The sequence below is a fragment of the Schistocerca nitens genome, chromosome 2 (assembly GCF_023898315.1).
Source record: "Schistocerca nitens isolate TAMUIC-IGC-003100 chromosome 2, iqSchNite1.1, whole genome shotgun sequence".
In the NCBI taxonomy this organism is placed as follows: domain Eukaryota; kingdom Metazoa; phylum Arthropoda; class Insecta; order Orthoptera; family Acrididae; genus Schistocerca; species Schistocerca nitens.
This window is the reverse complement of record NC_064615.1, coordinates 42,741,813-42,765,956: the sequence shown is the minus strand read 5'-3', so window position 1 is coordinate 42,765,956 and position 24,144 is coordinate 42,741,813. Positions and strand designations below refer to the sequence as shown.

At 50.1% G+C, this 24,144-nt stretch overlaps 61 non-coding genes across 61 annotated transcripts; 46 read left to right on the top strand and 15 right to left on the bottom strand.

Moving 5' to 3' along the window:
* The first annotated feature begins 76 nt into the window (after window positions 1-76).
* Window positions 77-149, top strand: Trnav-cac (transfer RNA valine (anticodon CAC)). The gene has a single exon. It is a non-coding gene; the product is annotated as a tRNA-Val (tRNA).
* Window positions 150-307: 158 nt separating this feature from the next.
* Trnav-aac (transfer RNA valine (anticodon AAC)) lies at window positions 308-380 on the top strand. The gene has a single exon. It is a non-coding gene; the product is annotated as a tRNA-Val (tRNA).
* A 193-nt stretch (window positions 381-573) lies between these two features.
* Window positions 574-645, bottom strand: Trnap-agg (transfer RNA proline (anticodon AGG)). The gene has a single exon. It is a non-coding gene; the product is annotated as a tRNA-Pro (tRNA).
* A 384-nt stretch (window positions 646-1,029) lies between these two features.
* Window positions 1,030-1,102, top strand: Trnav-cac (transfer RNA valine (anticodon CAC)). Its single transcript has one exon. It is a non-coding gene; the product is annotated as a tRNA-Val (tRNA).
* A 158-nt stretch (window positions 1,103-1,260) lies between these two features.
* Window positions 1,261-1,333, top strand: Trnav-aac (transfer RNA valine (anticodon AAC)). Its single transcript has one exon. It is a non-coding gene; the product is annotated as a tRNA-Val (tRNA).
* A 650-nt stretch (window positions 1,334-1,983) lies between these two features.
* Window positions 1,984-2,056, top strand: Trnav-cac (transfer RNA valine (anticodon CAC)). Its single transcript has one exon. It is a non-coding gene; the product is annotated as a tRNA-Val (tRNA).
* A 158-nt stretch (window positions 2,057-2,214) lies between these two features.
* On the top strand, window positions 2,215-2,287 carry Trnav-aac (transfer RNA valine (anticodon AAC)). Its single transcript has one exon. It is a non-coding gene; the product is annotated as a tRNA-Val (tRNA).
* A 193-nt stretch (window positions 2,288-2,480) lies between these two features.
* Window positions 2,481-2,552, bottom strand: Trnap-agg (transfer RNA proline (anticodon AGG)). The gene has a single exon. It is a non-coding gene; the product is annotated as a tRNA-Pro (tRNA).
* Window positions 2,553-2,936: 384 nt separating this feature from the next.
* Window positions 2,937-3,009, top strand: Trnav-cac (transfer RNA valine (anticodon CAC)). Its single transcript has one exon. It is a non-coding gene; the product is annotated as a tRNA-Val (tRNA).
* A 158-nt stretch (window positions 3,010-3,167) lies between these two features.
* On the top strand, window positions 3,168-3,240 carry Trnav-aac (transfer RNA valine (anticodon AAC)). Its single transcript has one exon. It is a non-coding gene; the product is annotated as a tRNA-Val (tRNA).
* A 194-nt stretch (window positions 3,241-3,434) lies between these two features.
* On the bottom strand, window positions 3,435-3,506 carry Trnap-agg (transfer RNA proline (anticodon AGG)). The gene has a single exon. It is a non-coding gene; the product is annotated as a tRNA-Pro (tRNA).
* A 384-nt stretch (window positions 3,507-3,890) lies between these two features.
* Trnav-cac (transfer RNA valine (anticodon CAC)) lies at window positions 3,891-3,963 on the top strand. The gene has a single exon. It is a non-coding gene; the product is annotated as a tRNA-Val (tRNA).
* Window positions 3,964-4,121: 158 nt separating this feature from the next.
* Trnav-aac (transfer RNA valine (anticodon AAC)) lies at window positions 4,122-4,194 on the top strand. Its single transcript has one exon. It is a non-coding gene; the product is annotated as a tRNA-Val (tRNA).
* A 193-nt stretch (window positions 4,195-4,387) lies between these two features.
* On the bottom strand, window positions 4,388-4,460 carry Trnap-agg (transfer RNA proline (anticodon AGG)). The gene has a single exon. It is a non-coding gene; the product is annotated as a tRNA-Pro (tRNA).
* A 384-nt stretch (window positions 4,461-4,844) lies between these two features.
* Trnav-cac (transfer RNA valine (anticodon CAC)) lies at window positions 4,845-4,917 on the top strand. Its single transcript has one exon. It is a non-coding gene; the product is annotated as a tRNA-Val (tRNA).
* A 158-nt stretch (window positions 4,918-5,075) lies between these two features.
* On the top strand, window positions 5,076-5,148 carry Trnav-aac (transfer RNA valine (anticodon AAC)). Its single transcript has one exon. It is a non-coding gene; the product is annotated as a tRNA-Val (tRNA).
* Window positions 5,149-5,342: 194 nt separating this feature from the next.
* Trnap-agg (transfer RNA proline (anticodon AGG)) lies at window positions 5,343-5,414 on the bottom strand. Its single transcript has one exon. It is a non-coding gene; the product is annotated as a tRNA-Pro (tRNA).
* A 384-nt stretch (window positions 5,415-5,798) lies between these two features.
* Window positions 5,799-5,871, top strand: Trnav-cac (transfer RNA valine (anticodon CAC)). The gene has a single exon. It is a non-coding gene; the product is annotated as a tRNA-Val (tRNA).
* A 158-nt stretch (window positions 5,872-6,029) lies between these two features.
* Trnav-aac (transfer RNA valine (anticodon AAC)) lies at window positions 6,030-6,102 on the top strand. The gene has a single exon. It is a non-coding gene; the product is annotated as a tRNA-Val (tRNA).
* Window positions 6,103-6,752: 650 nt separating this feature from the next.
* On the top strand, window positions 6,753-6,825 carry Trnav-cac (transfer RNA valine (anticodon CAC)). Its single transcript has one exon. It is a non-coding gene; the product is annotated as a tRNA-Val (tRNA).
* Window positions 6,826-6,983: 158 nt separating this feature from the next.
* Trnav-aac (transfer RNA valine (anticodon AAC)) lies at window positions 6,984-7,056 on the top strand. The gene has a single exon. It is a non-coding gene; the product is annotated as a tRNA-Val (tRNA).
* Window positions 7,057-7,249: 193 nt separating this feature from the next.
* Window positions 7,250-7,321, bottom strand: Trnap-agg (transfer RNA proline (anticodon AGG)). The gene has a single exon. It is a non-coding gene; the product is annotated as a tRNA-Pro (tRNA).
* Window positions 7,322-7,705: 384 nt separating this feature from the next.
* Trnav-cac (transfer RNA valine (anticodon CAC)) lies at window positions 7,706-7,778 on the top strand. Its single transcript has one exon. It is a non-coding gene; the product is annotated as a tRNA-Val (tRNA).
* A 158-nt stretch (window positions 7,779-7,936) lies between these two features.
* Trnav-aac (transfer RNA valine (anticodon AAC)) lies at window positions 7,937-8,009 on the top strand. The gene has a single exon. It is a non-coding gene; the product is annotated as a tRNA-Val (tRNA).
* Window positions 8,010-8,659: 650 nt separating this feature from the next.
* Window positions 8,660-8,732, top strand: Trnav-cac (transfer RNA valine (anticodon CAC)). Its single transcript has one exon. It is a non-coding gene; the product is annotated as a tRNA-Val (tRNA).
* Window positions 8,733-8,890: 158 nt separating this feature from the next.
* Trnav-aac (transfer RNA valine (anticodon AAC)) lies at window positions 8,891-8,963 on the top strand. The gene has a single exon. It is a non-coding gene; the product is annotated as a tRNA-Val (tRNA).
* Window positions 8,964-9,156: 193 nt separating this feature from the next.
* Trnap-agg (transfer RNA proline (anticodon AGG)) lies at window positions 9,157-9,228 on the bottom strand. The gene has a single exon. It is a non-coding gene; the product is annotated as a tRNA-Pro (tRNA).
* Window positions 9,229-9,612: 384 nt separating this feature from the next.
* Trnav-cac (transfer RNA valine (anticodon CAC)) lies at window positions 9,613-9,685 on the top strand. Its single transcript has one exon. It is a non-coding gene; the product is annotated as a tRNA-Val (tRNA).
* Window positions 9,686-9,843: 158 nt separating this feature from the next.
* Window positions 9,844-9,916, top strand: Trnav-aac (transfer RNA valine (anticodon AAC)). The gene has a single exon. It is a non-coding gene; the product is annotated as a tRNA-Val (tRNA).
* Window positions 9,917-10,566: 650 nt separating this feature from the next.
* Window positions 10,567-10,639, top strand: Trnav-cac (transfer RNA valine (anticodon CAC)). The gene has a single exon. It is a non-coding gene; the product is annotated as a tRNA-Val (tRNA).
* Window positions 10,640-10,797: 158 nt separating this feature from the next.
* Window positions 10,798-10,870, top strand: Trnav-aac (transfer RNA valine (anticodon AAC)). Its single transcript has one exon. It is a non-coding gene; the product is annotated as a tRNA-Val (tRNA).
* Window positions 10,871-11,064: 194 nt separating this feature from the next.
* Window positions 11,065-11,136, bottom strand: Trnap-agg (transfer RNA proline (anticodon AGG)). The gene has a single exon. It is a non-coding gene; the product is annotated as a tRNA-Pro (tRNA).
* Window positions 11,137-11,520: 384 nt separating this feature from the next.
* Window positions 11,521-11,593, top strand: Trnav-cac (transfer RNA valine (anticodon CAC)). The gene has a single exon. It is a non-coding gene; the product is annotated as a tRNA-Val (tRNA).
* A 158-nt stretch (window positions 11,594-11,751) lies between these two features.
* On the top strand, window positions 11,752-11,824 carry Trnav-aac (transfer RNA valine (anticodon AAC)). Its single transcript has one exon. It is a non-coding gene; the product is annotated as a tRNA-Val (tRNA).
* A 650-nt stretch (window positions 11,825-12,474) lies between these two features.
* On the top strand, window positions 12,475-12,547 carry Trnav-cac (transfer RNA valine (anticodon CAC)). The gene has a single exon. It is a non-coding gene; the product is annotated as a tRNA-Val (tRNA).
* Window positions 12,548-12,705: 158 nt separating this feature from the next.
* Window positions 12,706-12,778, top strand: Trnav-aac (transfer RNA valine (anticodon AAC)). The gene has a single exon. It is a non-coding gene; the product is annotated as a tRNA-Val (tRNA).
* Window positions 12,779-13,428: 650 nt separating this feature from the next.
* On the top strand, window positions 13,429-13,501 carry Trnav-cac (transfer RNA valine (anticodon CAC)). The gene has a single exon. It is a non-coding gene; the product is annotated as a tRNA-Val (tRNA).
* Window positions 13,502-13,659: 158 nt separating this feature from the next.
* On the top strand, window positions 13,660-13,732 carry Trnav-aac (transfer RNA valine (anticodon AAC)). The gene has a single exon. It is a non-coding gene; the product is annotated as a tRNA-Val (tRNA).
* Window positions 13,733-13,925: 193 nt separating this feature from the next.
* On the bottom strand, window positions 13,926-13,997 carry Trnap-agg (transfer RNA proline (anticodon AGG)). The gene has a single exon. It is a non-coding gene; the product is annotated as a tRNA-Pro (tRNA).
* Window positions 13,998-14,381: 384 nt separating this feature from the next.
* On the top strand, window positions 14,382-14,454 carry Trnav-cac (transfer RNA valine (anticodon CAC)). The gene has a single exon. It is a non-coding gene; the product is annotated as a tRNA-Val (tRNA).
* Window positions 14,455-14,612: 158 nt separating this feature from the next.
* On the top strand, window positions 14,613-14,685 carry Trnav-aac (transfer RNA valine (anticodon AAC)). The gene has a single exon. It is a non-coding gene; the product is annotated as a tRNA-Val (tRNA).
* A 194-nt stretch (window positions 14,686-14,879) lies between these two features.
* Window positions 14,880-14,951, bottom strand: Trnap-agg (transfer RNA proline (anticodon AGG)). Its single transcript has one exon. It is a non-coding gene; the product is annotated as a tRNA-Pro (tRNA).
* A 384-nt stretch (window positions 14,952-15,335) lies between these two features.
* On the top strand, window positions 15,336-15,408 carry Trnav-cac (transfer RNA valine (anticodon CAC)). Its single transcript has one exon. It is a non-coding gene; the product is annotated as a tRNA-Val (tRNA).
* Window positions 15,409-15,566: 158 nt separating this feature from the next.
* Window positions 15,567-15,639, top strand: Trnav-aac (transfer RNA valine (anticodon AAC)). The gene has a single exon. It is a non-coding gene; the product is annotated as a tRNA-Val (tRNA).
* Window positions 15,640-15,833: 194 nt separating this feature from the next.
* Window positions 15,834-15,905, bottom strand: Trnap-agg (transfer RNA proline (anticodon AGG)). The gene has a single exon. It is a non-coding gene; the product is annotated as a tRNA-Pro (tRNA).
* A 384-nt stretch (window positions 15,906-16,289) lies between these two features.
* On the top strand, window positions 16,290-16,362 carry Trnav-cac (transfer RNA valine (anticodon CAC)). The gene has a single exon. It is a non-coding gene; the product is annotated as a tRNA-Val (tRNA).
* A 158-nt stretch (window positions 16,363-16,520) lies between these two features.
* Window positions 16,521-16,593, top strand: Trnav-aac (transfer RNA valine (anticodon AAC)). The gene has a single exon. It is a non-coding gene; the product is annotated as a tRNA-Val (tRNA).
* A 194-nt stretch (window positions 16,594-16,787) lies between these two features.
* Window positions 16,788-16,859, bottom strand: Trnap-agg (transfer RNA proline (anticodon AGG)). Its single transcript has one exon. It is a non-coding gene; the product is annotated as a tRNA-Pro (tRNA).
* A 384-nt stretch (window positions 16,860-17,243) lies between these two features.
* Trnav-cac (transfer RNA valine (anticodon CAC)) lies at window positions 17,244-17,316 on the top strand. Its single transcript has one exon. It is a non-coding gene; the product is annotated as a tRNA-Val (tRNA).
* Window positions 17,317-17,474: 158 nt separating this feature from the next.
* Window positions 17,475-17,547, top strand: Trnav-aac (transfer RNA valine (anticodon AAC)). Its single transcript has one exon. It is a non-coding gene; the product is annotated as a tRNA-Val (tRNA).
* A 650-nt stretch (window positions 17,548-18,197) lies between these two features.
* Trnav-cac (transfer RNA valine (anticodon CAC)) lies at window positions 18,198-18,270 on the top strand. Its single transcript has one exon. It is a non-coding gene; the product is annotated as a tRNA-Val (tRNA).
* Window positions 18,271-18,428: 158 nt separating this feature from the next.
* Trnav-aac (transfer RNA valine (anticodon AAC)) lies at window positions 18,429-18,501 on the top strand. The gene has a single exon. It is a non-coding gene; the product is annotated as a tRNA-Val (tRNA).
* Window positions 18,502-18,694: 193 nt separating this feature from the next.
* On the bottom strand, window positions 18,695-18,766 carry Trnap-agg (transfer RNA proline (anticodon AGG)). Its single transcript has one exon. It is a non-coding gene; the product is annotated as a tRNA-Pro (tRNA).
* Window positions 18,767-19,150: 384 nt separating this feature from the next.
* On the top strand, window positions 19,151-19,223 carry Trnav-cac (transfer RNA valine (anticodon CAC)). Its single transcript has one exon. It is a non-coding gene; the product is annotated as a tRNA-Val (tRNA).
* A 158-nt stretch (window positions 19,224-19,381) lies between these two features.
* On the top strand, window positions 19,382-19,454 carry Trnav-aac (transfer RNA valine (anticodon AAC)). The gene has a single exon. It is a non-coding gene; the product is annotated as a tRNA-Val (tRNA).
* Window positions 19,455-22,337: 2,883 nt separating this feature from the next.
* Window positions 22,338-22,409, bottom strand: Trnap-agg (transfer RNA proline (anticodon AGG)). The gene has a single exon. It is a non-coding gene; the product is annotated as a tRNA-Pro (tRNA).
* Window positions 22,410-22,793: 384 nt separating this feature from the next.
* On the top strand, window positions 22,794-22,866 carry Trnav-cac (transfer RNA valine (anticodon CAC)). Its single transcript has one exon. It is a non-coding gene; the product is annotated as a tRNA-Val (tRNA).
* Window positions 22,867-23,024: 158 nt separating this feature from the next.
* On the top strand, window positions 23,025-23,097 carry Trnav-aac (transfer RNA valine (anticodon AAC)). The gene has a single exon. It is a non-coding gene; the product is annotated as a tRNA-Val (tRNA).
* Window positions 23,098-23,291: 194 nt separating this feature from the next.
* On the bottom strand, window positions 23,292-23,363 carry Trnap-agg (transfer RNA proline (anticodon AGG)). The gene has a single exon. It is a non-coding gene; the product is annotated as a tRNA-Pro (tRNA).
* A 384-nt stretch (window positions 23,364-23,747) lies between these two features.
* On the top strand, window positions 23,748-23,820 carry Trnav-cac (transfer RNA valine (anticodon CAC)). Its single transcript has one exon. It is a non-coding gene; the product is annotated as a tRNA-Val (tRNA).
* Window positions 23,821-23,978: 158 nt separating this feature from the next.
* Trnav-aac (transfer RNA valine (anticodon AAC)) lies at window positions 23,979-24,051 on the top strand. Its single transcript has one exon. It is a non-coding gene; the product is annotated as a tRNA-Val (tRNA).
* The last annotated feature ends 93 nt before the right edge of the window (window positions 24,052-24,144 follow it).

Here is a 24,144-nt window from a genome sequence, read left to right as displayed (position 1 = left end):
ATGGTGTGTGCATGCGCGCACGAGAGAAAGGTTGAAGCGTTTTCGAGTATACAATGATGGACGCGTCGTGTCCGTCGTTTCCGTAGTGTAGCGGTTATCACGTCTGCTTCACACGCAGAAGGTCCCCGGTTCGATCCCGGGCGGGAACAGTATTTTCCTGCCTATGTCGTATTGTCCTCCAATGAGCCACGTCGTGTGTGGATCTGCTGCATGTCCCTTCGTTTTGCAAGTACCACATTTATTGAATTTTTTAGTTACGATGGCAACATCACTACAAGTTGTCTGTGAAGTAAGGTGCACACAAGCAGTTTCCGTGGTGTAGCGGTTATCACGTCTGCCTAACACGCAGAAGGTCCCCGGTTCGATCCCGGGCGGAAACACATTTCATCACTTTAAGCAAGACTTACTAACATGCATCTGCTACCATCTGTACCCGAAACCTTCGTAATCGCCTTCACGCGTCGGACCAGAGTGTCAATTGCTCACATCAAATAAGAAATTCATTTGATATTGACGGCGAGCTTTTTGCGATCACTCAGCCACTGACGCGCGATCAGTTTGCACAAAACGCTAGGGCTCGTCCGGGATTTGAACCCGCGACCTCCTGCACCCTAAGCAGGAATCATACCCCTAGACCAACGAGCCCTGTGACACAGCGAATGCCAATTATTCCAGTCCCTCGATTTCGTCCAGTTTGCCCTGGAAGTCTCGTGTAGGCTGGCGGGATGGGGGCGGCGCGAATTCCCGGGCTATTGGCATCTACATGTAGAGCTGCCGCTGGGCGCGCACTTCCTGCTGCTAAGGAGGTGATTGTTTTTGCTGATGTGACTTGCAATAACGACTGCGCGAAACGCCGCTATCTCGTTCGGGATGCTACGGCAGACACTCTCTATTGCACCCCGAAGTCTTCTTGAGCCCTCGGCTGTGATGGGTTTCAGGCTGTCAAGAGAACTATGGTGTGTGCATGCGCGCACGAGAGAAAGGTTGAAGCGTTTTCGAGTATACAATGATGGACGCGTCGTGTCCGTCGTTTCCGTGGTGTAGCGGTTATCACGTCTGCTTCACACGCAGAAGGTCCCCGGTTCGATCCCGGGCGGGAACAGTATTTTCCTGCCTATGTCGTATTGTCCTCCAATGAGCCACGTCGTGTGTGGATCTGCTGCATGTCCCTTCGTTTTGCAAGTACCACATTTATTGAATTTTTTAGTTACGATGGCAACATCACTACAAGTTGTCTGTGAAGTAAGGTGCACACAAGCAGTTTCCGTGGTGTAGCGGTTATCACGTCTGCCTAACACGCAGAAGGTCCCCGGTTCGATCCCGGGCGGAAACACTTTTTCATCACTTTAAGCAAGACTTACTAACATGCATCTGCTACCATCTGTACCCGAAACCTTCGTAATCGCCTTCACGCGTCGGACCAGAGTGTCAATTGCTCACATCAAATAAGAAATTCATTTGATATTGACGGCGAGCTTTTTGCGATCACTCAGCCACTGACGCGCGATCAGTTTGCACAAAACGCTAGGGCTCGTCCGGGATTTGAACCCGGAACCTCCTGCACCCTAAACAGGAATCATACACCTAGACCAACGAGCCCTGTGACACAGCGAATGCCAATTATTCCAGTCCCTCGATTTCGTCCAGTTTGCCCTGGAAGTCTCGTGTAGGCTGGCGGGATGGGGGCGGCGCGAATTCCCGGGCTATTGGCATCTACATGTAGAGCTGCCGCTGGGCGCGCACTTCCTGCTGCTAAGGAGGTGATTGTTTTTGCTGATGTGACTTGCAATAACGACTGCGCGAAACGCCGCTATCTCGTTCGGGATGCTACGGCAGACACTCTCTATTGCACCCCGAAGTCTTCTTGAGCCCTCGGCTGTGATGGGTTTCAGGCTGTCAAGAGAACTATGGTGTGTGCATGCGCGCACGAGAGAAAGGTTGAAGCGTTTTCGAGTATACAATGATGGACGCGTCGTGTCCGTCGTTTCCGTAGTGTAGCGGTTATCACGTCTGCTTCACACGCAGAAGGTCCCCGGTTCGATCCCGGGCGGGAACAGTATTTTCCTGCCTATGTCGTATTGTCCTCCAATGAGCCACGTCGTGTGTGGATCTGCTGCATGTCCCTTCGTTTTGCAAGTACCACATTTATTGAATTTTTTAGTTACGATGGCAACATCACTACAAGTTGTCTGTGAAGTAAGGTGCACACAAGCAGTTTCCGTGGTGTAGCGGTTATCACGTCTGCCTAACACGCAGAAGGTCCCCGGTTCGATCCCGGGCGGAAACACATTTCATCACTTTAAGCAAGACTTACTAACATGCATCTGCTACTATCTGTACCCGAAACCTTCGTAATCGCCTTCACGCGTCGGACCAGAGTGTCAATTGCTCACATCAAATAAGAAATTCATTTGATATTGACGGCGAGCTTTTTGCGATCACTCAGCCACTGACGCGCGATCAGTTTGCACAAAACGCTAGGGCTCGTCCGGGATTTGAACCCGCGACCTCCTGCACCCTAAGCAGGAATCATACCCCTATACCAACGAGCCCTGTGACACAGCGAATGCCAATTATTCCAGTCCCTCGATTTCGTCCAGTTTGCCCTGGAAGTCTCGTGTAGGCTGGCGGGATGGGGGCGGCGCGAATTCCCGGGCTATTGGCATCTACATGTAGAGCTGCCGCTGGGCGCGCACTTCCTGCTGCTAAGGAGGTGATTGTTTTTGCTGATGTGACTTGCAATAACGACTGCGCGAAACGCCGCTATCTCGTTCGGGATGCTACGGCAGACACTCTCTATTGCACCCCGAAGTCTTCTTGAGCCCTCGGCTGTGATGGGTTTCAGGCTGTCAAGAGAACTATGGTGTGTGCATGCGCGCACGAGAGAAAGGTTGAAGCGTTTTCGAGTATACAATGATGGACGCGTCGTGTCCGTCGTTTCCGTGGTGTAGCGGTTATCACGTCTGCTTCACACGCAGAAGGTCCCCGGTTCGATCCCGGGCGGGAACAGTATTTTCCTGCCTATGTCGTATTGTCCTCCAATGAGCCACGTCGTGTGTGGATCTGCTGCATGTCCCTTCGTTTTGCAAGTACCACATTTATTGAATTTTTTAGTTACGATGGCAACATCACTACAAGTTGTCTGTGAAGTAAGGTGCACACAAGCAGTTTCCGTGGTGTAGCGGTTATCACGTCTGCCTAACACGCAGAAGGTCCCCGGTTCGATCCCGGGCGGAAACACTTTTTCATCACTTTAAGCAAGACTTACTAACATGCATCTGCTACCATCTGTACCCGAAACCTTCGTAATCGCCTTCACGCGTCGGACCAGAGTGTCAATTGCTCACATCAAATAAGAAATTCATTTGATATTGACGGCGAGCTTTTTGCGATCACTCAGCCACTGACGCGCGATCAGTTTGCACAAAACGCTAGGGCTCGTCCGGGATTTGAACCCGGGACCTCCTGCACCCTAAGCAGGAATCATACCCCTAGACCAACGAGCCCTGTGACACAGCGAATGCCAATTATTCCAGTCCCTCGATTTCGTCCAGTTTGCCCTGGAAGTCTCGTGTAGGCTGGCGGGATGGGGGCGGCGCGAATTCCCGGGCTATTGGCATCTACATGTAGAGCTGCCGCTGGGCGCGCACTTCCTGCTGCTAAGGAGGTGATTGTTTTTGCTGATGTGACTTGCAATAACGACTGCGCGAAACGCCGCTATCTCGTTCGGGATGCTACGGCAGACACTCTCTATTGCACCCCGAAGTCTTCTTGAGCCCTCGGCTGTGATGGGTTTCAGGCTGTCAAGAGAACTATGGTGTGTGCATGCGCGCACGAGAGAAAGGTTGAAGCGTTTTCGAGTATACAATGATGGACGCGTCGTGTCCGTCGTTTCCGTGGTGTAGCGGTTATCACGTCTGCTTCACACGCAGAAGGTCCCCGGTTCGATCCCGGGCGGGAACAGTATTTTCCTGCCTATGTCGTATTGTCCTCCAATGAGCCACGTCGTGTGTGGATCTGCTGCATGTCCCTTCGTTTTGCAAGTACCACATTTATTGAATTTTTTAGTTACGATGGCAACATCACTACAAGTTGTCTGTGAAGTAAGGTGCACACAAGCAGTTTCCGTGGTGTAGCGGTTATCACGTCTGCCTAACACGCAGAAGGTCCCCGGTTCGATCCCGGGCGGAAACACTTTTTCATCACTTTAAGCAAGACTTACTAACATGCATCTGCTACCATCTGTACCCGAAACCTTCGTAATCGCCTTCACGCGTCGGACCAGAGTGTCAATTGCTCACATCAAATAAGAAATTCATTTGATATTGACGGCGAGCTTTTTGCGATCACTCAGCCACTGACGCGCGATCAGTTTGCACAAAACGCTAGTGCTCGTCCGGGATTTGAACCCGGGACCTCCTGCACCCTAAGCAGGAATCATACCCCTAGACCAACGAGCCCTGTGACACAGCGAATGCCAATTATTCCAGTCCCTCGATTTCGTCCAGTTTGCCCTGGAAGTCTCGTGTAGGCTGGCGGGATGGGGACGGCGCGAATTCCCGGGCTATTGGCATCTACATGTAGAGCTGCCGCTGGGCGCGCACTTCCTGCTGCTAAGGAGGTGATTGTTTTTGCTGATGTGACTTGCAATAACGACTGCGCGAAACGCCGCTATCTCGTTCGGGATGCTACGGCAGACACTCTCTATTGCACCCCGAAGTCTTCTTGAGCCCTCGGCTGTGATGGGTTTCAGGCTGTCAAGAGAACTATGGTGTGTGCATGCGCGCACGAGAGAAAGGTTGAAGCGTTTTCGAGTATACAATGATGGACGCGTCGTGTCCGTCGTTTCCGTGGTGTAGCGGTTATCACGTCTGCTTCACACGCAGAAGGTCCCCGGTTCGATCCCGGGCGGGAACAGTATTTTCCTGCCTATGTCGTATTGTCCTCCAATGAGCCACGTCGTGTGTGGAACTGCTGCATGTCCCTTCGTTTTGCAAGTACCACATTTATTGAATTTTTTAGTTACGATGGCAACATCACTACAAGTTGTCTGTGAAGTAAGGTGCACACAAGCAGTTTCCGTGGTGTAGCGGTTATCACGTCTGCCTAACACGCAGAAGGTCCCCGGTTCGATCCCGGGCGGAAACACTTTTTCATCACTTTAAGCAAGACTTACTAACATGCATCTGCTACCATCTGTACCCGAAACCTTCGTAATCGCCTTCACGCGTCGGACCAGAGTGTCAATTGCTCACATCAAATAAGAAATTCATTTGATATTGACGGCGAGCTTTTTGCGATCACTCAGCCACTGACGCGCGATCAGTTTGCACAAAACGCTAGGGCTCGTCCGGGATTTGAACCCGGGACCTCCTGCACCCTAAGCAGGAATCATACCCCTAGACCAACGAGCCCTGTGACACAGCGAATGCCAATTATTCCAGTCCCTCGATTTCGTCCAGTTTGCCCTGGAAGTCTCGTGTAGGCTGGCGGGATGGGGACGGCGCGAATTCCCGGGCTATTGGCATCTACATGTAGAGCTGCCGCTGGGCGCGCACTTCCTGCTGCTAAGGAGGTGATTGTTTTTGCTGATGTGACTTGCAATAACGACTGCGCGAAACGCCGCTATCTCGTTCGGGATGCTACGGCAGACACTCTCTATTGCACCCCGAAGTCTTCTTGAGCCCTCGGCTGTGATGGGTTTCAGGCTGTCAAGAGAACTATGGTGTGTGCATGCGCGCACGAGAGAAAGGTTGAAGCGTTTTCGAGTATACAATGATGGACGCGTCGTGTCCGTCGTTTCCGTAGTGTAGCGGTTATCACGTCTGCTTCACACGCAGAAGGTCCCCGGTTCGATCCCGGGCGGGAACAGTATTTTCCTGCCTATGTCGTATTGTCCTCCAATGAGCCACGTCGTGTGTCAATCTGCTGCATGTCCCTTCGTTTTGCAAGTACCACATTTATTGAATTTTTTAGTTACGATGGCAACATCACTACAAGTTGTCTGTGAAGTAAGGTGCACACAAGCAGTTTCCGTGGTGTAGCGGTTATCACGTCTGCCTAACACGCAGAAGGTCCCCGGTTCGATCCCGGGCGGAAACACTTTTTCATCACTTTAAGCAAGACTTACTAACATGCATCTGCTACCATCTGTACCCGAAACCTTCGTAATCGCCTTCACGCGTCGGACCAGAGTGTCAATTGCTCACATCAAATAAGAAATTCATTTGATATTGACGGCGAGCTTTTTGCGATCACTCAGCCACTGACGCGCGATCAGTTTGCACAAAACGCTAGGGCTCGTCCGGGATTTGAACCCGGAACCTCCTGCACCCTAAACAGGAATCATACACCTAGACCAACGAGCCCTGTGACACAGCGAATGCCAATTATTCCAGTCCCTCGATTTCGTCCAGTTTGCCCTGGAAGTCTCGTGTAGGCTGGCGGGATGGGGGCGGCGCGAATTCCCGGGCTATTGGCATCTACATGTAGAGCTGCCGCTGGGCGCGCACTTCCTGCTGCTAAGGAGGTGATTGTTTTTGCTGATGTGACTTGCAATAACGACTGCGCGAAACGCCGCTATCTCGTTCGGGATGCTACGGCAGACACTCTCTATTGCACCCCGAAGTCTTCTTGAGCCCTCGGCTGTGATGTGTTTCAGGCTGTCAAGAGAACTATGGTGTGTGCATGCGCGCACGAGAGAAAGGTTGAAGCGTTTTCGAGTATACAATGATGGACGCGTCGTGTCCGTCGTTTCCGTAGTGTAGCGGTTATCACGTCTGCTTCACACGCAGAAGGTCCCCGGTTCGATCCCGGGCGGGAACAGTATTTTCCTGCCTATGTCGTATTGTCCTCCAATGAGCCACGTCGTGTGTGGATCTGCTGCATGTCCCTTCGTTTTGCAAGTACCACATTTATTGAATTTTTTAGTTACGATGGCAACATCACTACAAGTTGTCTGTGAAGTAAGGTGCACACAAGCAGTTTCCGTGGTGTAGCGGTTATCACGTCTGCCTAACACGCAGAAGGTCCCCGGTTCGATCCCGGGCGGAAACACATTTCATCACTTTAAGCAAGACTTACTAACATGCATCTGCTACCATCTGTACCCGAAACCTTCGTAATCGCCTTCACGCGTCGGACCAGAGTGTCAATTGCTCACATCAAATAAGAAATTCATTTGATATTGACGGCGAGCTTTTTGCGATCACTCAGCCACTGACGCGCGATCAGTTTGCACAAAACGCTAGGGCTCGTCCGGGATTTGAACCCGCGACCTCCTGCACCCTAAGCAGGAATCATACCCCTAGACCAACGAGCCCTGTGACACAGCGAATGCCAATTATTCCAGTCCCTCGATTTCGTCCAGTTTGCCCTGGAAGTCTCGTGTAGGCTGGCGGGATGGGGGCGGCGCGAATTCCCGGGCTATTGGCATCTACATGTAGAGCTGCCGCTGGGCGCGCACTTCCTGCTGCTAAGGAGGTGATTGTTTTTGCTGATGTGACTTGCAATAACGACTGCGCGAAACGCCGCTATCTCGTTCGGGATGCTACGGCAGACACTCTCTATTGCACCCCGAAGTCTTCTTGAGCCCTCGGCTGTGATGGGTTTCAGGCTGTCAAGAGAACTATGGTGTGTGCATGCGCGCACGAGAGAAAGGTTGAAGCGTTTTCGAGTATACAATGATGGACGCGTCGTGTCCGTCGTTTCCGTGGTGTAGCGGTTATCACGTCTGCTTCACACGCAGAAGGTCCCCGGTTCGATCCCGGGCGGGAACAGTATTTTCCTGCCTATGTCGTATTGTCCTCCAATGAGCCACGTCGTGTGTGGATCTGCTGCATGTCCCTTCGTTTTGCAAGTACCACATTTATTGAATTTTTTAGTTACGATGGCAACATCACTACAAGTTGTCTGTGAAGTAAGGTGCACACAAGCAGTTTCCGTGGTGTAGCGGTTATCACGTCTGCCTAACACGCAGAAGGTCCCCGGTTCGATCCCGGGCGGAAACACTTTTTCATCACTTTAAGCAAGACTTACTAACATGCATCTGCTACCATCTGTACCCGAAACCTTCGTAATCGCCTTCACGCGTCGGACCAGAGTGTCAATTGCTCACATCAAATAAGAAATTCATTTGATATTGACGGCGAGCTTTTTGCGATCACTCAGCCACTGACGCGCGATCAGTTTGCACAAAACGCTAGGGCTCGTCCGGGATTTGAACCCGGAACCTCCTGCACCCTAAACAGGAATCATACACCTAGACCAACGAGCCCTGTGACACAGCGAATGCCAATTATTCCAGTCCCTCGATTTCGTCCAGTTTGCCCTGGAAGTCTCGTGTAGGCTGGCGGGATGGGGGCGGCGCGAATTCCCGGGCTATTGGCATCTACATGTAGAGCTGCCGCTGGGCGCGCACTTCCTGCTGCTAAGGAGGTGATTGTTTTTGCTGATGTGACTTGCAATAACGACTGCGCGAAACGCCGCTATCTCGTTCGGGATGCTACGGCAGACACTCTCTATTGCACCCCGAAGTCTTCTTGAGCCCTCGGCTGTGATGTGTTTCAGGCTGTCAAGAGAACTATGGTGTGTGCATGCGCGCACGAGAGAAAGGTTGAAGCGTTTTCGAGTATACAATGATGGACGCGTCGTGTCCGTCGTTTCCGTAGTGTAGCGGTTATCACGTCTGCTTCACACGCAGAAGGTCCCCGGTTCGATCCCGGGCGGGAACAGTATTTTCCTGCCTATGTCGTATTGTCCTCCAATGAGCCACGTCGTGTGTGGATCTGCTGCATGTCCCTTCGTTTTGCAAGTACCACATTTATTGAATTTTTTAGTTACGATGGCAACATCACTACAAGTTGTCTGTGAAGTAAGGTGCACACAAGCAGTTTCCGTGGTGTAGCGGTTATCACGTCTGCCTAACACGCAGAAGGTCCCCGGTTCGATCCCGGGCGGAAACACATTTCATCACTTTAAGCAAGACTTACTAACATGCATCTGCTACCATCTGTACCCGAAACCTTCGTAATCGCCTTCACGCGTCGGACCAGAGTGTCAATTGCTCACATCAAATAAGAAATTCATTTGATATTGACGGCGAGCTTTTTGCGATCACTCAGCCACTGACGCGCGATCAGTTTGCACAAAACGCTAGGGCTCGTCCGGGATTTGAACCCGCGACCTCCTGCACCCTAAGCAGGAATCATACCCCTAGACCAACGAGCCCTGTGACACAGCGAATGCCAATTATTCCAGTCCCTCGATTTCGTCCAGTTTGCCCTGGAAGTCTCGTGTAGGCTGGCGGGATGGGGGCGGCGCGAATTCCCGGGCTATTGGCATCTACATGTAGAGCTGCCGCTGGGCGCGCACTTCCTGCTGCTAAGGAGGTGATTGTTTTTGCTGATGTGACTTGCAATAACGACTGCGCGAAACGCCGCTATCTCGTTCGGGATGCTACGGCAGACACTCTCTATTGCACCCCGAAGTCTTCTTGAGCCCTCGGCTGTGATGGGTTTCAGGCTGTCAAGAGAACTATGGTGTGTGCATGCGCGCACGAGAGAAAGGTTGAAGCGTTTTCGAGTATACAATGATGGACGCGTCGTGTCCGTCGTTTCCGTGGTGTAGCGGTTATCACGTCTGCTTCACACGCAGAAGGTCCCCGGTTCGATCCCGGGCGGGAACAGTATTTTCCTGCCTATGTCGTATTGTCCTCCAATGAGCCACGTCGTGTGTGGATCTGCTGCATGTCCCTTCGTTTTGCAAGTACCACATTTATTGAATTTTTTAGTTACGATGGCAACATCACTACAAGTTGTCTGTGAAGTAAGGTGCACACAAGCAGTTTCCGTGGTGTAGCGGTTATCACGTCTGCCTAACACGCAGAAGGTCCCCGGTTCGATCCCGGGCGGAAACACTTTTTCATCACTTTAAGCAAGACTTACTAACATGCATCTGCTACCATCTGTACCCGAAACCTTCGTAATCGCCTTCACGCGTCGGACCAGAGTGTCAATTGCTCACATCAAATAAGAAATTCATTTGATATTGACGGCGAGCTTTTTGCGATCACTCAGCCACTGACGCGCGATCAGTTTGCACAAAACGCTAGGGCTCGTCCGGGATTTGAACCCGGAACCTCCTGCACCCTAAACAGGAATCATACACCTAGACCAACGAGCCCTGTGACACAGCGAATGCCAATTATTCCAGTCCCTCGATTTCGTCCAGTTTGCCCTGGAAGTCTCGTGTAGGCTGGCGGGATGGGGGCGGCGCGAATTCCCGGGCTATTGGCATCTACATGTAGAGCTGCCGCTGGGCGCGCACTTCCTGCTGCTAAGGAGGTGATTGTTTTTGCTGATGTGACTTGCAATAACGACTGCGCGAAACGCCGCTATCTCGTTCGGGATGCTACGGCAGACACTCTCTATTGCACCCCGAAGTCTTCTTGAGCCCTCGGCTGTGATGGGTTTCAGGCTGTCAAGAGAACTATGGTGTGTGCATGCGCGCACGAGAGAAAGGTTGAAGCGTTTTCGAGTATACAATGATGGACGCGTCGTGTCCGTCGTTTCCGTGGTGTAGCGGTTATCACGTCTGCTTCACACGCAGAAGGTCCCCGGTTCGATCCCGGGCGGGAACAGTATTTTCCTGCCTATGTCGTATTGTCCTCCAATGAGCCACGTCGTGTGTGGATCTGCTGCATGTCCCTTCGTTTTGCAAGTACCACATTTATTGAATTTTTTAGTTACGATGGCAACATCACTACAAGTTGTCTGTGAAGTAAGGTGCACACAAGCAGTTTCCGTGGTGTAGCGGTTATCACGTCTGCCTAACACGCAGAAGGTCCCCGGTTCGATCCCGGGCGGAAACACTTTTTCATCACTTTAAGCAAGACTTACTAACATGCATCTGCTACCATCTGTACCCGAAACCTTCGTAATCGCCTTCACGCGTCGGACCAGAGTGTCAATTGCTCACATCAAATAAGAAATTCATTTGATATTGACGGCGAGCTTTTTGCGATCACTCAGCCACTGACGCGCGATCAGTTTGCACAAAACGCTAGGGCTCGTCCGGGATTTGAACCCGCGACCTCCTGCACCCTAAGCAGGAATCATACCCCTATACCAACGAGCCCTGTGACACAGCGAATGCCAATTATTCCAGTCCCTCGATTTCGTCCAGTTTGCCCTGGAAGTCTCGTGTAGGCTGGCGGGATGGGGGCGGCGCGAATTCCCGGGCTATTGGCATCTACATGTAGAGCTGCCGCTGGGCGCGCACTTCCTGCTGCTAAGGAGGTGATTGTTTTTGCTGATGTGACTTGCAATAACGACTGCGCGAAACGCCGCTATCTCGTTCGGGATGCTACGGCAGACACTCTCTATTGCACCCCGAAGTCTTCTTGAGCCCTCGGCTGTGATGGGTTTCAGGCTGTCAAGAGAACTATGGTGTGTGCATGCGCGCACGAGAGAAAGGTTGAAGCGTTTTCGAGTATACAATGATGGACGCGTCGTGTCCGTCGTTTCCGTGGTGTAGCGGTTATCACGTCTGCTTCACACGCAGAAGGTCCCCGGTTCGATCCCGGGCGGGAACAGTATTTTCCTGCCTATGTCGTATTGTCCTCCAATGAGCCACGTCGTGTGTGGATCTGCTGCATGTCCCTTCGTTTTGCAAGTACCACATTTATTGAATTTTTTAGTTACGATGGCAACATCACTACAAGTTGTCTGTGAAGTAAGGTGCACACAAGCAGTTTCCGTGGTGTAGCGGTTATCACGTCTGCCTAACACGCAGAAGGTCCCCGGTTCGATCCCGGGCGGAAACACTTTTTCATCACTTTAAGCAAGACTTACTAACATGCATCTGCTACCATCTGTACCCGAAACCTTCGTAATCGCCTTCACGCGTCGGACCAGAGTGTCAATTGCTCACATCAAATAAGAAATTCATTTGATATTGACGGCGAGCTTTTTGCGATCACTCAGCCACTGACGCGCGATCAGTTTGCACAAAACGCTAGGGCTCGTCCGGGATTTGAACCCGGAACCTCCTGCACCCTAAACAGGAATCATACACCTAGACCAACGAGCCCTGTGACACAGCGAATGCCAATTATTCCAGTCCCTCGATTTCGTCCAGTTTGCCCTGGAAGTCTCGTGTAGGCTGGCGGGATGGGGGCGGCGCGAATTCCCGGGCTATTGGCATCTACATGTAGAGCTGCCGCTGGGCGCGCACTTCCTGCTGCTAAGGAGGTGATTGTTTTTGCTGATGTGACTTGCAATAACGACTGCGCGAAACGCCGCTATCTCGTTCGGGATGCTACGGCAGACACTCTCTATTGCACCCCGAAGTCTTCTTGAGCCCTCGGCTGTGATGGGTTTCAGGCTGTCAAGAGAACTATGGTGTGTGCATGCGCGCACGAGAGAAAGGTTGAAGCGTTTTCGAGTAAACAATGATGGACGCGTCGTGTCCGTCGTTTCCGTGGTGTAGCGGTTATCACGTCTGCTTCACACGCAGAAGGTCCCCGGTTCGATCCCGGGCGGGAACAGTATTTTCCTGCCTATGTCGTATTGTCCTCCAATGAGCCACGTCGTGTGTGGATCTGCTGCATGTCCCTTCGTTTTGCAAGTACCACATTTATTGAATTTTTTAGTTACGATGGCAACATCACTACAAGTTGTCTGTGAAGTAAGGTGCACACAAGCAGTTTCCGTGGTGTAGCGGTTATCACGTCTGCCTAACACGCAGAAGGTCCCCGGTTCGATCCCGGGCGGAAACACTTTTTCATCACTTTAAGCAAGACTTACTAACATGCATCTGCTACCATCTGTACCCGAAACCTTCGTAATCGCCTTCACGCGTCGGACCAGAGTGTCAATTGCTCACATCAAATAAGAAATTCATTTGATATTGACGGCGAGCTTTTTGCGATCACTCAGCCACTGACGCGCGATCAGTTTGCACAAAACGCTAGGGCTCGTCCGGGATTTGAACCCGGAACCTCCTGCACCCTAAACAGGAATCATACACCTAGACCAACGAGCCCTGTGACACAGCGAATGCCAATTATTCCAGTCCCTCGATTTCGTCCAGTTTGCCCTGGAAGTCTCGTGTAGGCTGGCGGGATGGGGGCGGCGCGAATTCCCGGGCTATTGGCATCTACATGTAGAGCTGCCGCTGGGCGCGCACTTCCTGCTGCTAAGGAGGTGATTGTTTTTGCTGATGTGACTTGCAATAACGACTGCGCGAAACGCCGCTATCTCGTTCGGGATGCTACGGCAGACACTCTCTATTGCACCCCGAAGTCTTCTTGAGCCCTCGGCTGTGATGTGTTTCAGGCTGTCAAGAGAACTATGGTGTGTGCATGCGCGCACGAGAGAAAGGTTGAAGCGTTTTCGAGTATACAATGATGGACGCGTCGTGTCCGTCGTTTCCGTAGTGTAGCGGTTATCACGTCTGCTTCACACGCAGAAGGTCCCCGGTTCGATCCCGGGCGGGAACAGTATTTTCCTGCCTATGTCGTATTGTCCTCCAATGAGCCACGTCGTGTGTGGATCTGCTGCATGTCCCTTCGTTTTGCAAGTACCACATTTATTGAATTTTTTAGTTACGATGGCAACATCACTACAAGTTGTCTGTGAAGTAAGGTGCACACAAGCAGTTTCCGTGGTGTAGCGGTTATCACGTCTGCCTAACACGCAGAAGGTCCCCGGTTCGATCCCGGGCGGAAACACATTTCATCACTTTAAGCAAGACTTACTAACATGCATCTGCTACTATCTGTACCCGAAACCTTCGTAATCGCCTTCACGCGTCGGACCAGAGTGTCAATTGCTCACATCAAATAAGAAATTCATTTGATATTGACGGCGAGCTTTTTGCGATCACTCAGCCACTGACGCGCGATCAGTTTGCACAAAACGCTAGGGCTCGTCCGGGATTTGAACCCGCGACCTCCTGCACCCTAAGCAGGAATCATACCCCTATACCAACGAGCCCTGTGACACAGCGAATGCCAATTATTCCAGTCCCTCGATTTCGTCCAGTTTGCCCTGGAAGTCTCGTGTAGGCTGGCGGGATGGGGGCGGCGCGAATTCCCGGGCTATTGGCATCTACATGTAGAGCTGCCGCTGGGCGCGCACTTCCTGCTGCTAAGGAGGTGATTGTTTTTGCTGATGTGACTTGCAATAACGACTGCGCGAAACGCCGCTATCTCGTTCGGGATGCTACGGCAGACACTCTCTATTGCACCCCGAAGTCTTCTTGAGCCCTCGGCTGTGATGGGTTTCAGGCTGTCAAGAGAACTATGGTGTGTGCATGCGCGCACGAGAGAAAGGTTGAAGCGTTTTCGAGTATACAATGATGGACGCGTCGTGTCCGTCGTTTCCGTGGTGTAGCGGTTATCACGTCTGCTTCACACGCAGAAGGTCCCCGGTTCGATCCCGGGCGGGAACAGTATTTTCCTGCCTATGTCGTATTGTCCTCCAATGAGCCACGTCGTGTGTGGATCTGCTGCATGTCCCTTCGTTTTGCAAGTACCACATTTATTGAATTTTTTAGTTACGATGGCAACATCACTACAAGTTGTCTGTGAAGTAAGGTGCACACAAGCAGTTTCCGTGGTGTAGCGGTTATCACGTCTGCCTAACACGCAGAAGGTCCCCGGTTCGATCCCGGGCGGAAACACTTTTTCATCACTTTAAGCAAGACTTACTAACATGCATCTGCTACCATCTGTACCCGAAACCTTCGTAATCGCCTTCACGCGTCGGACCAGAGTGTCAATTGCTCACATCAAATAAGAAATTCATTTGATATTGACGGCGAGCTTTTTGCGATCACTCAGCCACTGACGCGCGATCAGTTTGCACAAAACGCTAGGGCTCGTCCGGGATTTGAACCCGGGACCTCCTGCACCCTAAGCAGGAATCATACCCCTATACCAACGAGCCCTGTGACACAGCGAATGCCAATTATTCCAGTCCCTCGATTTCGTCCAGTTTGCCCTGGAAGTCTCGTGTAGGCTGGCGGGATGGGGGCGGCGCGAATTCCCGGGCTATTGGCATCTACATGTAGAGCTGCCGCTGGGCGCGCACTTCCTGCTGCTAAGGAGGTGATTGTTTTTGCTGATGTGACTTGCAATAACGACTGCGCGAAACGCCGCTATCTCGTTCGGGATGCTACGGCAGACACTCTCTATTGCACCCCGAAGTCTTCTTGAGCCCTCGGCTGTGATGGGTTTCAGGCTGTCAAGAGAACTATGGTGTGTGCATGCGCGCACGAGAGAAAGGTTGAAGCGTTTTCGAGTATACAATGATGGACGCGTCGTGTCCGTCGTTTCCGTGGTGTAGCGGTTATCACGTCTGCTTCACACGCAGAAGGTCCCCGGTTCGATCCCGGGCGGGAACAGTATTTTCCTGCCTATGTCGTATTGTCCTCCAATGAGCCACGTCGTGTGTGGATCTGCTGCATGTCCCTTCGTTTTGCAAGTACCACATTTATTGAATTTTTTAGTTACGATGGCAACATCACTACAAGTTGTCTGTGAAGTAAGGTGCACACAAGCAGTTTCCGTGGTGTAGCGGTTATCACGTCTGCCTAACACGCAGAAGGTCCCCGGTTCGATCCCGGGCGGAAACACTTTTTCATCACTTTAAGCAAGACTTACTAACATGCATCTGCTACCATCTGTACCCGAAACCTTCGTAATCGCCTTCACGCGTCGGACCAGAGTGTCAATTGCTCACATCAAATAAGAAATTCATTTGATATTGACGGCGAGCTTTTTGCGATCACTCAGCCACTGACGCGCGATCAGTTTGCACAAAACGCTAGGGCTCGTCCGGGATTTAAACCCGGGACCTCCTGCACCCTAAGCAGGAATCATACCCCTAGACCAACGAGCCCTGTGACACAGCGAATGCCAATTATTCCAGTCCCTCGATTTCGTCCAGTTTGCCCTGGAAGTCTCGTGTAGGCTGGCGGGATGGGGGCGGCGCGAATTCCCGGGCTATTGGCATCTACATGTAGAGCTGCCGCTGGGCGCGCACTTCCTGCTGCTAAGGAGGTGATTGTTTTTGCTGATGTGACTTGCAATAACGACTGCGCGAAACGCCGCTATCTCGTTCGGGATGCTACGGCAGACACTCTCTATTGCACCCCGAAGTCTTCTTGAGCCCTCGGCTGTGATGGGTTTCAGGCTGTCAAGAGAACTATGGTGTGTGCATGCGCGCACGAGAGAAAGGTTGAAGCGTTTTCGAGTATACAATGATGGACGCGTCGTGTCCGTCGTTTCCGTGGTGTAGCGGTTATCACGTCTGCTTCACACGCAGAAGGTCCCCGGTTCGATCCCGGGCGGGAACAGTATTTTCCTGCCTATGTCGTATTGTCCTCCAATGAGCCACGTCGTGTGTGGATCTGCTGCATGTCCCTTCGTTTTGCAAGTACCACATTTATTGAATTTTTTAGTTACGATGGCAACATCACTACAAGTTGTCTGTGAAGTAAGGTGCACACAAGCAGTTTCCGTGGTGTAGCGGTTATCACGTCTGCCTAACACGCAGAAGGTCCCCGGTTCGATCCCGGGCGGAAACACTTTTTCATCACTTTAAGCAAGACTTACTAACATGCATCTGCTACCATCTGTACCCGAAACCTTCGTAATCGCCTTCACGCGTCGGACCAGAGTGTCAATTGCTCACATCAAATAAGAAATTCATTTGATATTGACGGCGAGCTTTTTGCGATCACTCAGCCACTGACGCGCGATCAGTTTGCACAAAACGCTAGGGCTCGTCCGGGATTTGAACCCGGGACCTCCTGCACCCTAAGCAGGAATCATACCCCTAGACCAACGAGCCCTGTGACACAGCGAATGCCAATTATTCCAGTCCCTCGATTTCGTCCAGTTTGCCCTGGAAGTCTCGTGTAGGCTGGCGGGATGGGGGCGGCGCGAATTCCCGGGCTATTGGCATCTACATGTAGAGCTGCCGCTGGGCGCGCACTTCCTGCTGCTAAGGAGGTGATTGTTTTTGCTGATGTGACTTGCAATAACGACTGCGCGAAACGCCGCTATCTCGTTCGGGATGCTACGGCAGACACTCTCTATTGCACCCCGAAGTCTTCTTGAGCCCTCGGCTGTGATGGGTTTCAGGCTGTCAAGAGAACTATGGTGTGTGCATGCGCGCACGAGAGAAAGGTTGAAGCGTTTTCGAGTAAACAATGATGGACGCGTCGTGTCCGTCGTTTCCGTGGTGTAGCGGTTATCACGTCTGCTTCACACGCAGAAGGTCCCCGGTTCGATCCCGGGCGGGAACAGTATTTTCCTGCCTATGTCGTATTGTCCTCCAATGAGCCACGTCGTGTGTGGATCTGCTGCATGTCCCTTCGTTTTGCAAGTACCACATTTATTGAATTTTTTAGTTACGATGGCAACATCACTACAAGTTGTCTGTGAAGTAAGGTGCACACAAGCAGTTTCCGTGGTGTAGCGGTTATCACGTCTGCCTAACACGCAGAAGGTCCCCGGTTCGATCCCGGGCGGAAACACTTTTTCATCACTTTAAGCAAGACTTACTAACATGCATCTGCTACCATCTGTACCCGAAACCTTCGTAATCGCCTTCACGCGTCGGACCAGAGTGTCAATTGCTCACATCAAATAAGAAATTCATTTGATATTGACGGCGAGCTTTTTGCGATCACTCAGCCACTGACGCGCGATCAGTTTGCACAAAACGCTAGGGCTCGTCCGGGATTTGAACCCGGAACCTCCTGCACCCTAAACAGGAATCATACACCTAGACCAACGAGCCCTGTGACACAGCGAATGCCAATTATTCCAGTCCCTCGATTTCGTCCAGTTTGCCCTGGAAGTCTCGTGTAGGCTGGCGGGATGGGGGCGGCGCGAATTCCCGGGCTATTGGCATCTACATGTAGAGCTGCCGCTGGGCGCGCACTTCCTGCTGCTAAGGAGGTGATTGTTTTTGCTGATGTGACTTGCAATAACGACTGCGCGAAACGCCGCTATCTCGTTCGGGATGCTACGGCAGACACTCTCTATTGCACCCCGAAGTCTTCTTGAGCCCTCGGCTGTGATGTGTTTCAGGCTGTCAAGAGAACTATGGTGTGTGCATGCGCGCACGAGAGAAAGGTTGAAGCGTTTTCGAGTATACAATGATGGACGCGTCGTGTCCGTCGTTTCCGTAGTGTAGCGGTTATCACGTCTGCTTCACACGCAGAAGGTCCCCGGTTCGATCCCGGGCGGGAACAGTATTTTCCTGCCTATGTCGTATTGTCCTCCAATGAGCCACGTCGTGTGTGGATCTGCTGCATGTCCCTTCGTTTTGCAAGTACCACATTTATTGAATTTTTTAGTTACGATGGCAACATCACTACAAGTTGTCTGTGAAGTAAGGTGCACACAAGCAGTTTCCGTGGTGTAGCGGTTATCACGTCTGCCTAACACGCAGAAGGTCCCCGGTTCGATCCCGGGCGGAAACACATTTCATCACTTTAAGCAAGACTTACTAACATGCATCTGCTACTATCTGTACCCGAAACCTTCGTAATCGCCTTCACGCGTCGGACCAGAGTGTCAATTGCTCACATCAAATAAGAAATTCATTTGATATTGACGGCGAGCTTTTTGCGATCACTCAGCCACTGACGCGCGATCAGTTTGCACAAAACGCTAGGGCTCGTCCGGGATTTGAACCCGCGACCTCCTGCACCCTAAGCAGGAATCATACCCCTATACCAACGAGCCCTGTGACACAGCGAATGCCAATTATTCCAGTCCCTCGATTTCGTCCAGTTTGCCCTGGAAGTCTCGTGTAGGCTGGCGGGATGGGGGCGGCGCGAATTCCCGGGCTATTGGCATCTACATGTAGAGCTGCCGCTGGGCGCGCACTTCCTGCTGCTAAGGAGGTGATTGTTTTTGCTGATGTGACTTGCAATAACGACTGCGCGAAACGCCGCTATCTCGTTCGGGATGCTACGGCAGACACTCTCTATTGCACCCCGAAGTCTTCTTGAGCCCTCGGCTGTGATGGGTTTCAGGCTGTCAAGAGAACTATGGTGTGTGCATGCGCGCACGAGAGAAAGGTTGAAGCGTTTTCGAGTATACAATGATGGACGCGTCGTGTCCGTCGTTTCCGTGGTGTAGCGGTTATCACGTCTGCTTCACACGCAGAAGGTCCCCGGTTCGATCCCGGGCGGGAACAGTATTTTCCTGCCTATGTCGTATTGTCCTCCAATGAGCCACGTCGTGTGTGGATCTGCTGCATGTCCCTTCGTTTTGCAAGTACCACATTTATTGAATTTTTTAGTTACGATGGCAACATCACTACAAGTTGTCTGTGAAGTAAGGTGCACACAAGCAGTTTCCGTGGTGTAGCGGTTATCACGTCTGCCTAACACGCAGAAGGTCCCCGGTTCGATCCCGGGCGGAAACACTTTTTCATCACTTTAACCCTGCTGTTCTGTTCACTTTTACTTGACATATATACTGTTCGGGTCAATATGACCCGACATATCAAAATGCTTTAGAAACATAAATTTTGGTACAGTTTTAGCTATCGACATTGTTGTTCTATTCCAGTACCTTGTTAGTAATAATAATAATAATAATAATAATAATAATAATGGTAATAATAATAATAATAACAATGCATACAACTTTATTGAGGGATATTTTTCATTTAAATATGCACATAAATTTGAAACAACAGACAGTTTCCATTACAGGCATTCAACTTAGAAAGCACTACAGTTTTTCCATACTTCTATTCTTATTGTTGACAGTTTAGACGTAAGTATTGACATTTTCTAACAACAGACAGTTGTCATTACAGATATTCATCTTAGAGCACACTACAGTACAGAACACACTACAGTTTTTTTATTACATTCCAACATAGAAAGCACTACAACTTTAGAATCCTCTCTTCTTACTGATTGTAGTTTAGGCACAAGTATTCACATAAATTTGAAACAACAGAATTTTCAATACAATCATCTTATAAAATACTACAGTTCTTTTCTTACTGCTTGCACTGTGGACACAAGTAGGTTACATGTTTCTTGCAAATATGTTTACTACATTTTCCACACACCATGTTTGTTTTATTGTCATTACTTGATGGACAGAACTTACAGCGTGCACGTTTTGTAGATTTTCTTGTTGTTACCGATTCTGACACACCACCCACATCATTCGGGTTTTGGATGCTTGTGACCATTCTCAAAGAATCTTCTGTTCTTGGGAAATGCGTTCTTGATGCAATATGTTCTTTTATCAGTGACTTTCCAAGTTCCTCCAAGAATATTCTCCTTCTAGTCAATTTGCTTGCATTCCAATTAGGGTCAACCGAAATCCACAAAACGTATGCATTATAAGCAGAAACATCAAGAATATTGTAGAAAACTATCATTGGCCACCTATTACTTTTTCGTTTGCATGTATATGTACCTAATAACTGATCAAGCGTGTCTACAGCACCTTTGGTTGAATTATAGTCCAAAATCATTTTTGGCTTCTTATCAGCCCTGTCACTGATTTCCGCATCATGGTGGAGAGTGCTCATAAGTACAACATTCTTGTGTCTCTTAGGAATATAATTAACCACAGTAGTGTCATTTGTGAAGTAAAATGAAGAGCTGTGTACCTCCTTGTTGGTCATTTTGTGTGGAAGCTCCGGCTTATTTTTCCGTATAGTTCCCAACATAGTCAATTTCCTTTTCAGAAGCAGCTGCCCCAAATTGTACGACGTAAAAAAGTTGTCACACGTGATATTCTGACCACGTAACTCAGAAGTGAGATCAGATACCACCCTCATTCCCTGATTTCTTTCTGGTGCCGCTCCACTCACCTTTCCTGTATAAATTTGGGCTTTCAGTACGTATGAAGTTTTGCTGTCACACATGGTCCATATTTTGATCCCATATTTTGCCGGTTTACTTGGGATATACTGCTTGAATGGACAGCGACCTCTAAATGCTACTAACTGCTCGTCAACAGTAACATTTTCTCCTGGATTATACAGTTTAGGAAGGACCTCTACCCACTTCTCCCAAATACTACGAATTGCGGCAAGTTTGTCAGTACGTCGTCTTTCCTCTCTAGTAGATTTCTTGTCAAATCGCAGGACACGTGATATCTTACAGAATGTTTCATGAGACATGGTTGCTCGAAATATGTTTCGCCCAGTATCTTTATCCCACAAACTTTTTGTAGACTCCCCATGAGATCGATATACACCCGCTAGGAGTAAGAGTCCTAAGTATGCATGGAAAACAGAACCATCAATATCTGTCCACTGTTCACCATAAACTCGCTGCCCTTCAATATTTGTCATCTCTATTATTTCATTTTGAAGCGCTGTGTGAAATACTGCTTCAAATGAACATTTTACATCAGATATTCTGCTGACTGCATACCTGGTAACTCCTGGGGTACTCTTGATGATGTTCGAAGCTGGTAGGCGACCATGTTGTGCTGGTGGATGCAACTGCCATTCTATATTCCCATTTTTAGAAAGAAAAGTCTCTACACTATTTTGTATGGGCTGTGGACTGTCGTAACTGTCATCGGAACACTCGCTTTCAGATGCATTGCTGATGTGATCTTCAAACTCAGAAAGTGATCCTTCATCTGGTGAGGCATTTACTATTTCTTCCAACTCACGATCATTCAATGGTCTCATCGCCATGGTGTCACAAGTCAAACTGGGCAGAAACAAAGCATTCCAATTATTGAGAACTGCCAATTATTATTTCCTGGGGAAAGCAACAAACAAGCCCATTGTTGTGAACGCATGGAGCTTTAGGTGATTGTTGAGAGTAAGTTGGAATGATGCAGTCACTATTCCCACACAACACAACAAAAATAATTTTCGCCATTTCCAGATTTTAGAAATAAATACGAGTTACACTAAACATATTTGTGTCGGGTCATTATGACCCGAACATTACATATGCAACTATTACAGTTGAAGCCCAAACTTCTTAAACTTTTTTAAAACCTTTTAAAACACATGCTGCTCATCCATTTTCAGACAAAGTCACAAAGTTTCATAAATATATATTGGTATTTACATAATGTAAAATAACGTTCATATTCGTTTCGGGTCATATAGACCCGAACAGAACAGCAGGGTTAAGCAAGACTTACTAACATGCATCTGCTACCATCTGTACCCGAAACCTTCGTAATCGCCTTCACGCGTCGGACCAGAGTGTCAATTGCTCACATCAAATAAGAAATTCATTTGATATTGACGGCGAGCTTTTTGCGATCACTCAGCCACTGACGCGCGATCAGTTTGCACAAAACGCTAGGGCTCGTCCGGGATTTGAACCCGGGACCTCCTGCACCCTAAGCAGGAATCATACCCCTATACCAACGAGCCCTGTGACACAGCGAATGCCAATTATTCCAGTCCCTCGATTTCGTCCAGTTTGCCCTGGAAGTCTCGTGTAGGCTGGCGGGATGGGGGCGGCGCGAATTCCCGGGCTATTGGCATCTACATGTAGAGCTGCCGCTGGGCGCGCACTTCCTGCTGCTAAGGAGGTGATTGTTTTTGCTGATGTGACTTGCAATAACGACTGCGCGAAACGCCGCTATCTCGTTCGGGATGCTACGGCAGACACTCTCTATTGCACCCCGAAGTCTTCTTGAGCCCTCGGCTGTGATGGGTTTCAGGCTGTCAAGAGAACTATGGTGTGTGCATGCGCGCACGAGAGAAAGGTTGAAGCGTTTTCGAGTATACAATGATGGACGCGTCGTGTCCGTCGTTTCCGTGGTGTAGCGGTTATCACGTCTGCTTCACACGCAGAAGGTCCCCGGTTCGATCCCGGGCGGGAACAGTATTTTCCTGCCTATGTCGTATTGTCCTCCAATGAGCCACGTCGTGTGTGGATCTGCTGCATGTCCCTTCGTTTTGCAAGTACCACATTTATTGAATTTTTTAGTTACGATGGCAACATCACTACAAGTTGTCTGTGAAGTAAGGTGCACACAAGCAGTTTCCGTGGTGTAGCGGTTATCACGTCTGCCTAACACGCAGAAGGTCCCCGGTTCGATCCCGGGCGGAAACACTTTTTCATCACTTTAAGCAAGACTTACTAACATGCATCTGCTACCATCTGTACCCGAAACCTTCGTAATCGCCTTCACGCGTCGGACCAGAGTGTCAATTGCTCACATCAAATAAGAAATTCATTTGATATTGACGGCGAGCTTTTTGCGATCACTCAGCCACTGACGCGCGATCAGTTTGCACAAAACGCTAGGGCTCGTCCGGGATTTAAACCCGGGACCTCCTGCACCCTAAGCAGGAATCATACCCCTAGACCAACGAGCCCTGTGACACAGCGAATGCCAATTATTCCAGTCCCTCGATTTCGTCCAGTTTGCCCTGGAAGTCTCGTGTAGGCTGGCGGGATGGGGGCGGCGCGAATTCCCGGGCTATTGGCATCTACATGTAGAGCTGCCGCTGGGCGCGCACTTCCTGCTGCTAAGGAGGTGATTGTTTTTGCTGATGTGACTTGCAATAACGACTGCGCGAAACGCCGCTATCTCGTTCGGGATGCTACGGCAGACACTCTCTATTGCACCCCGAAGTCTTCTTGAGCCCTCGGCTGTGATGGGTTTCAGGCTGTCAAGAGAACTATGGTGTGTGCATGCGCGCACGAGAGAAAGGTTGAAGCGTTTTCGAGTATACAATGATGGACGCGTCGTGTCCGTCGTTTCCGTGGTGTAGCGGTTATCACGTCTGCTTCACACGCAGAAGGTCCCCGGTTCGATCCCGGGCGGGAACAGTATTTTCCTGCCTATGTCGTATTGTCCTCCAATGAGCCACGTCGTGTGTGGATCTGCTGCATGTCCCTTCGTTTTGCAAGTACCACATTTATTGAATTTTTTAGTTACGATGGCAACATCACTACAAGTTGTCTGTGAAGTAAGGTGCACACAAGCAGTTTCCGTGGTGTAGCGGTTATCACGTCTGCCTAACACGCAGAAGGTCCCCGGTTCGATCCCGGGCGGAAACACTTTTTCATCACTTTAAGCAAGACTTACTAACATGCATCTGCTACCATCTGTACCCGAAACCTTCGTAATCGCCTTCACGCGTCGGACCAGAG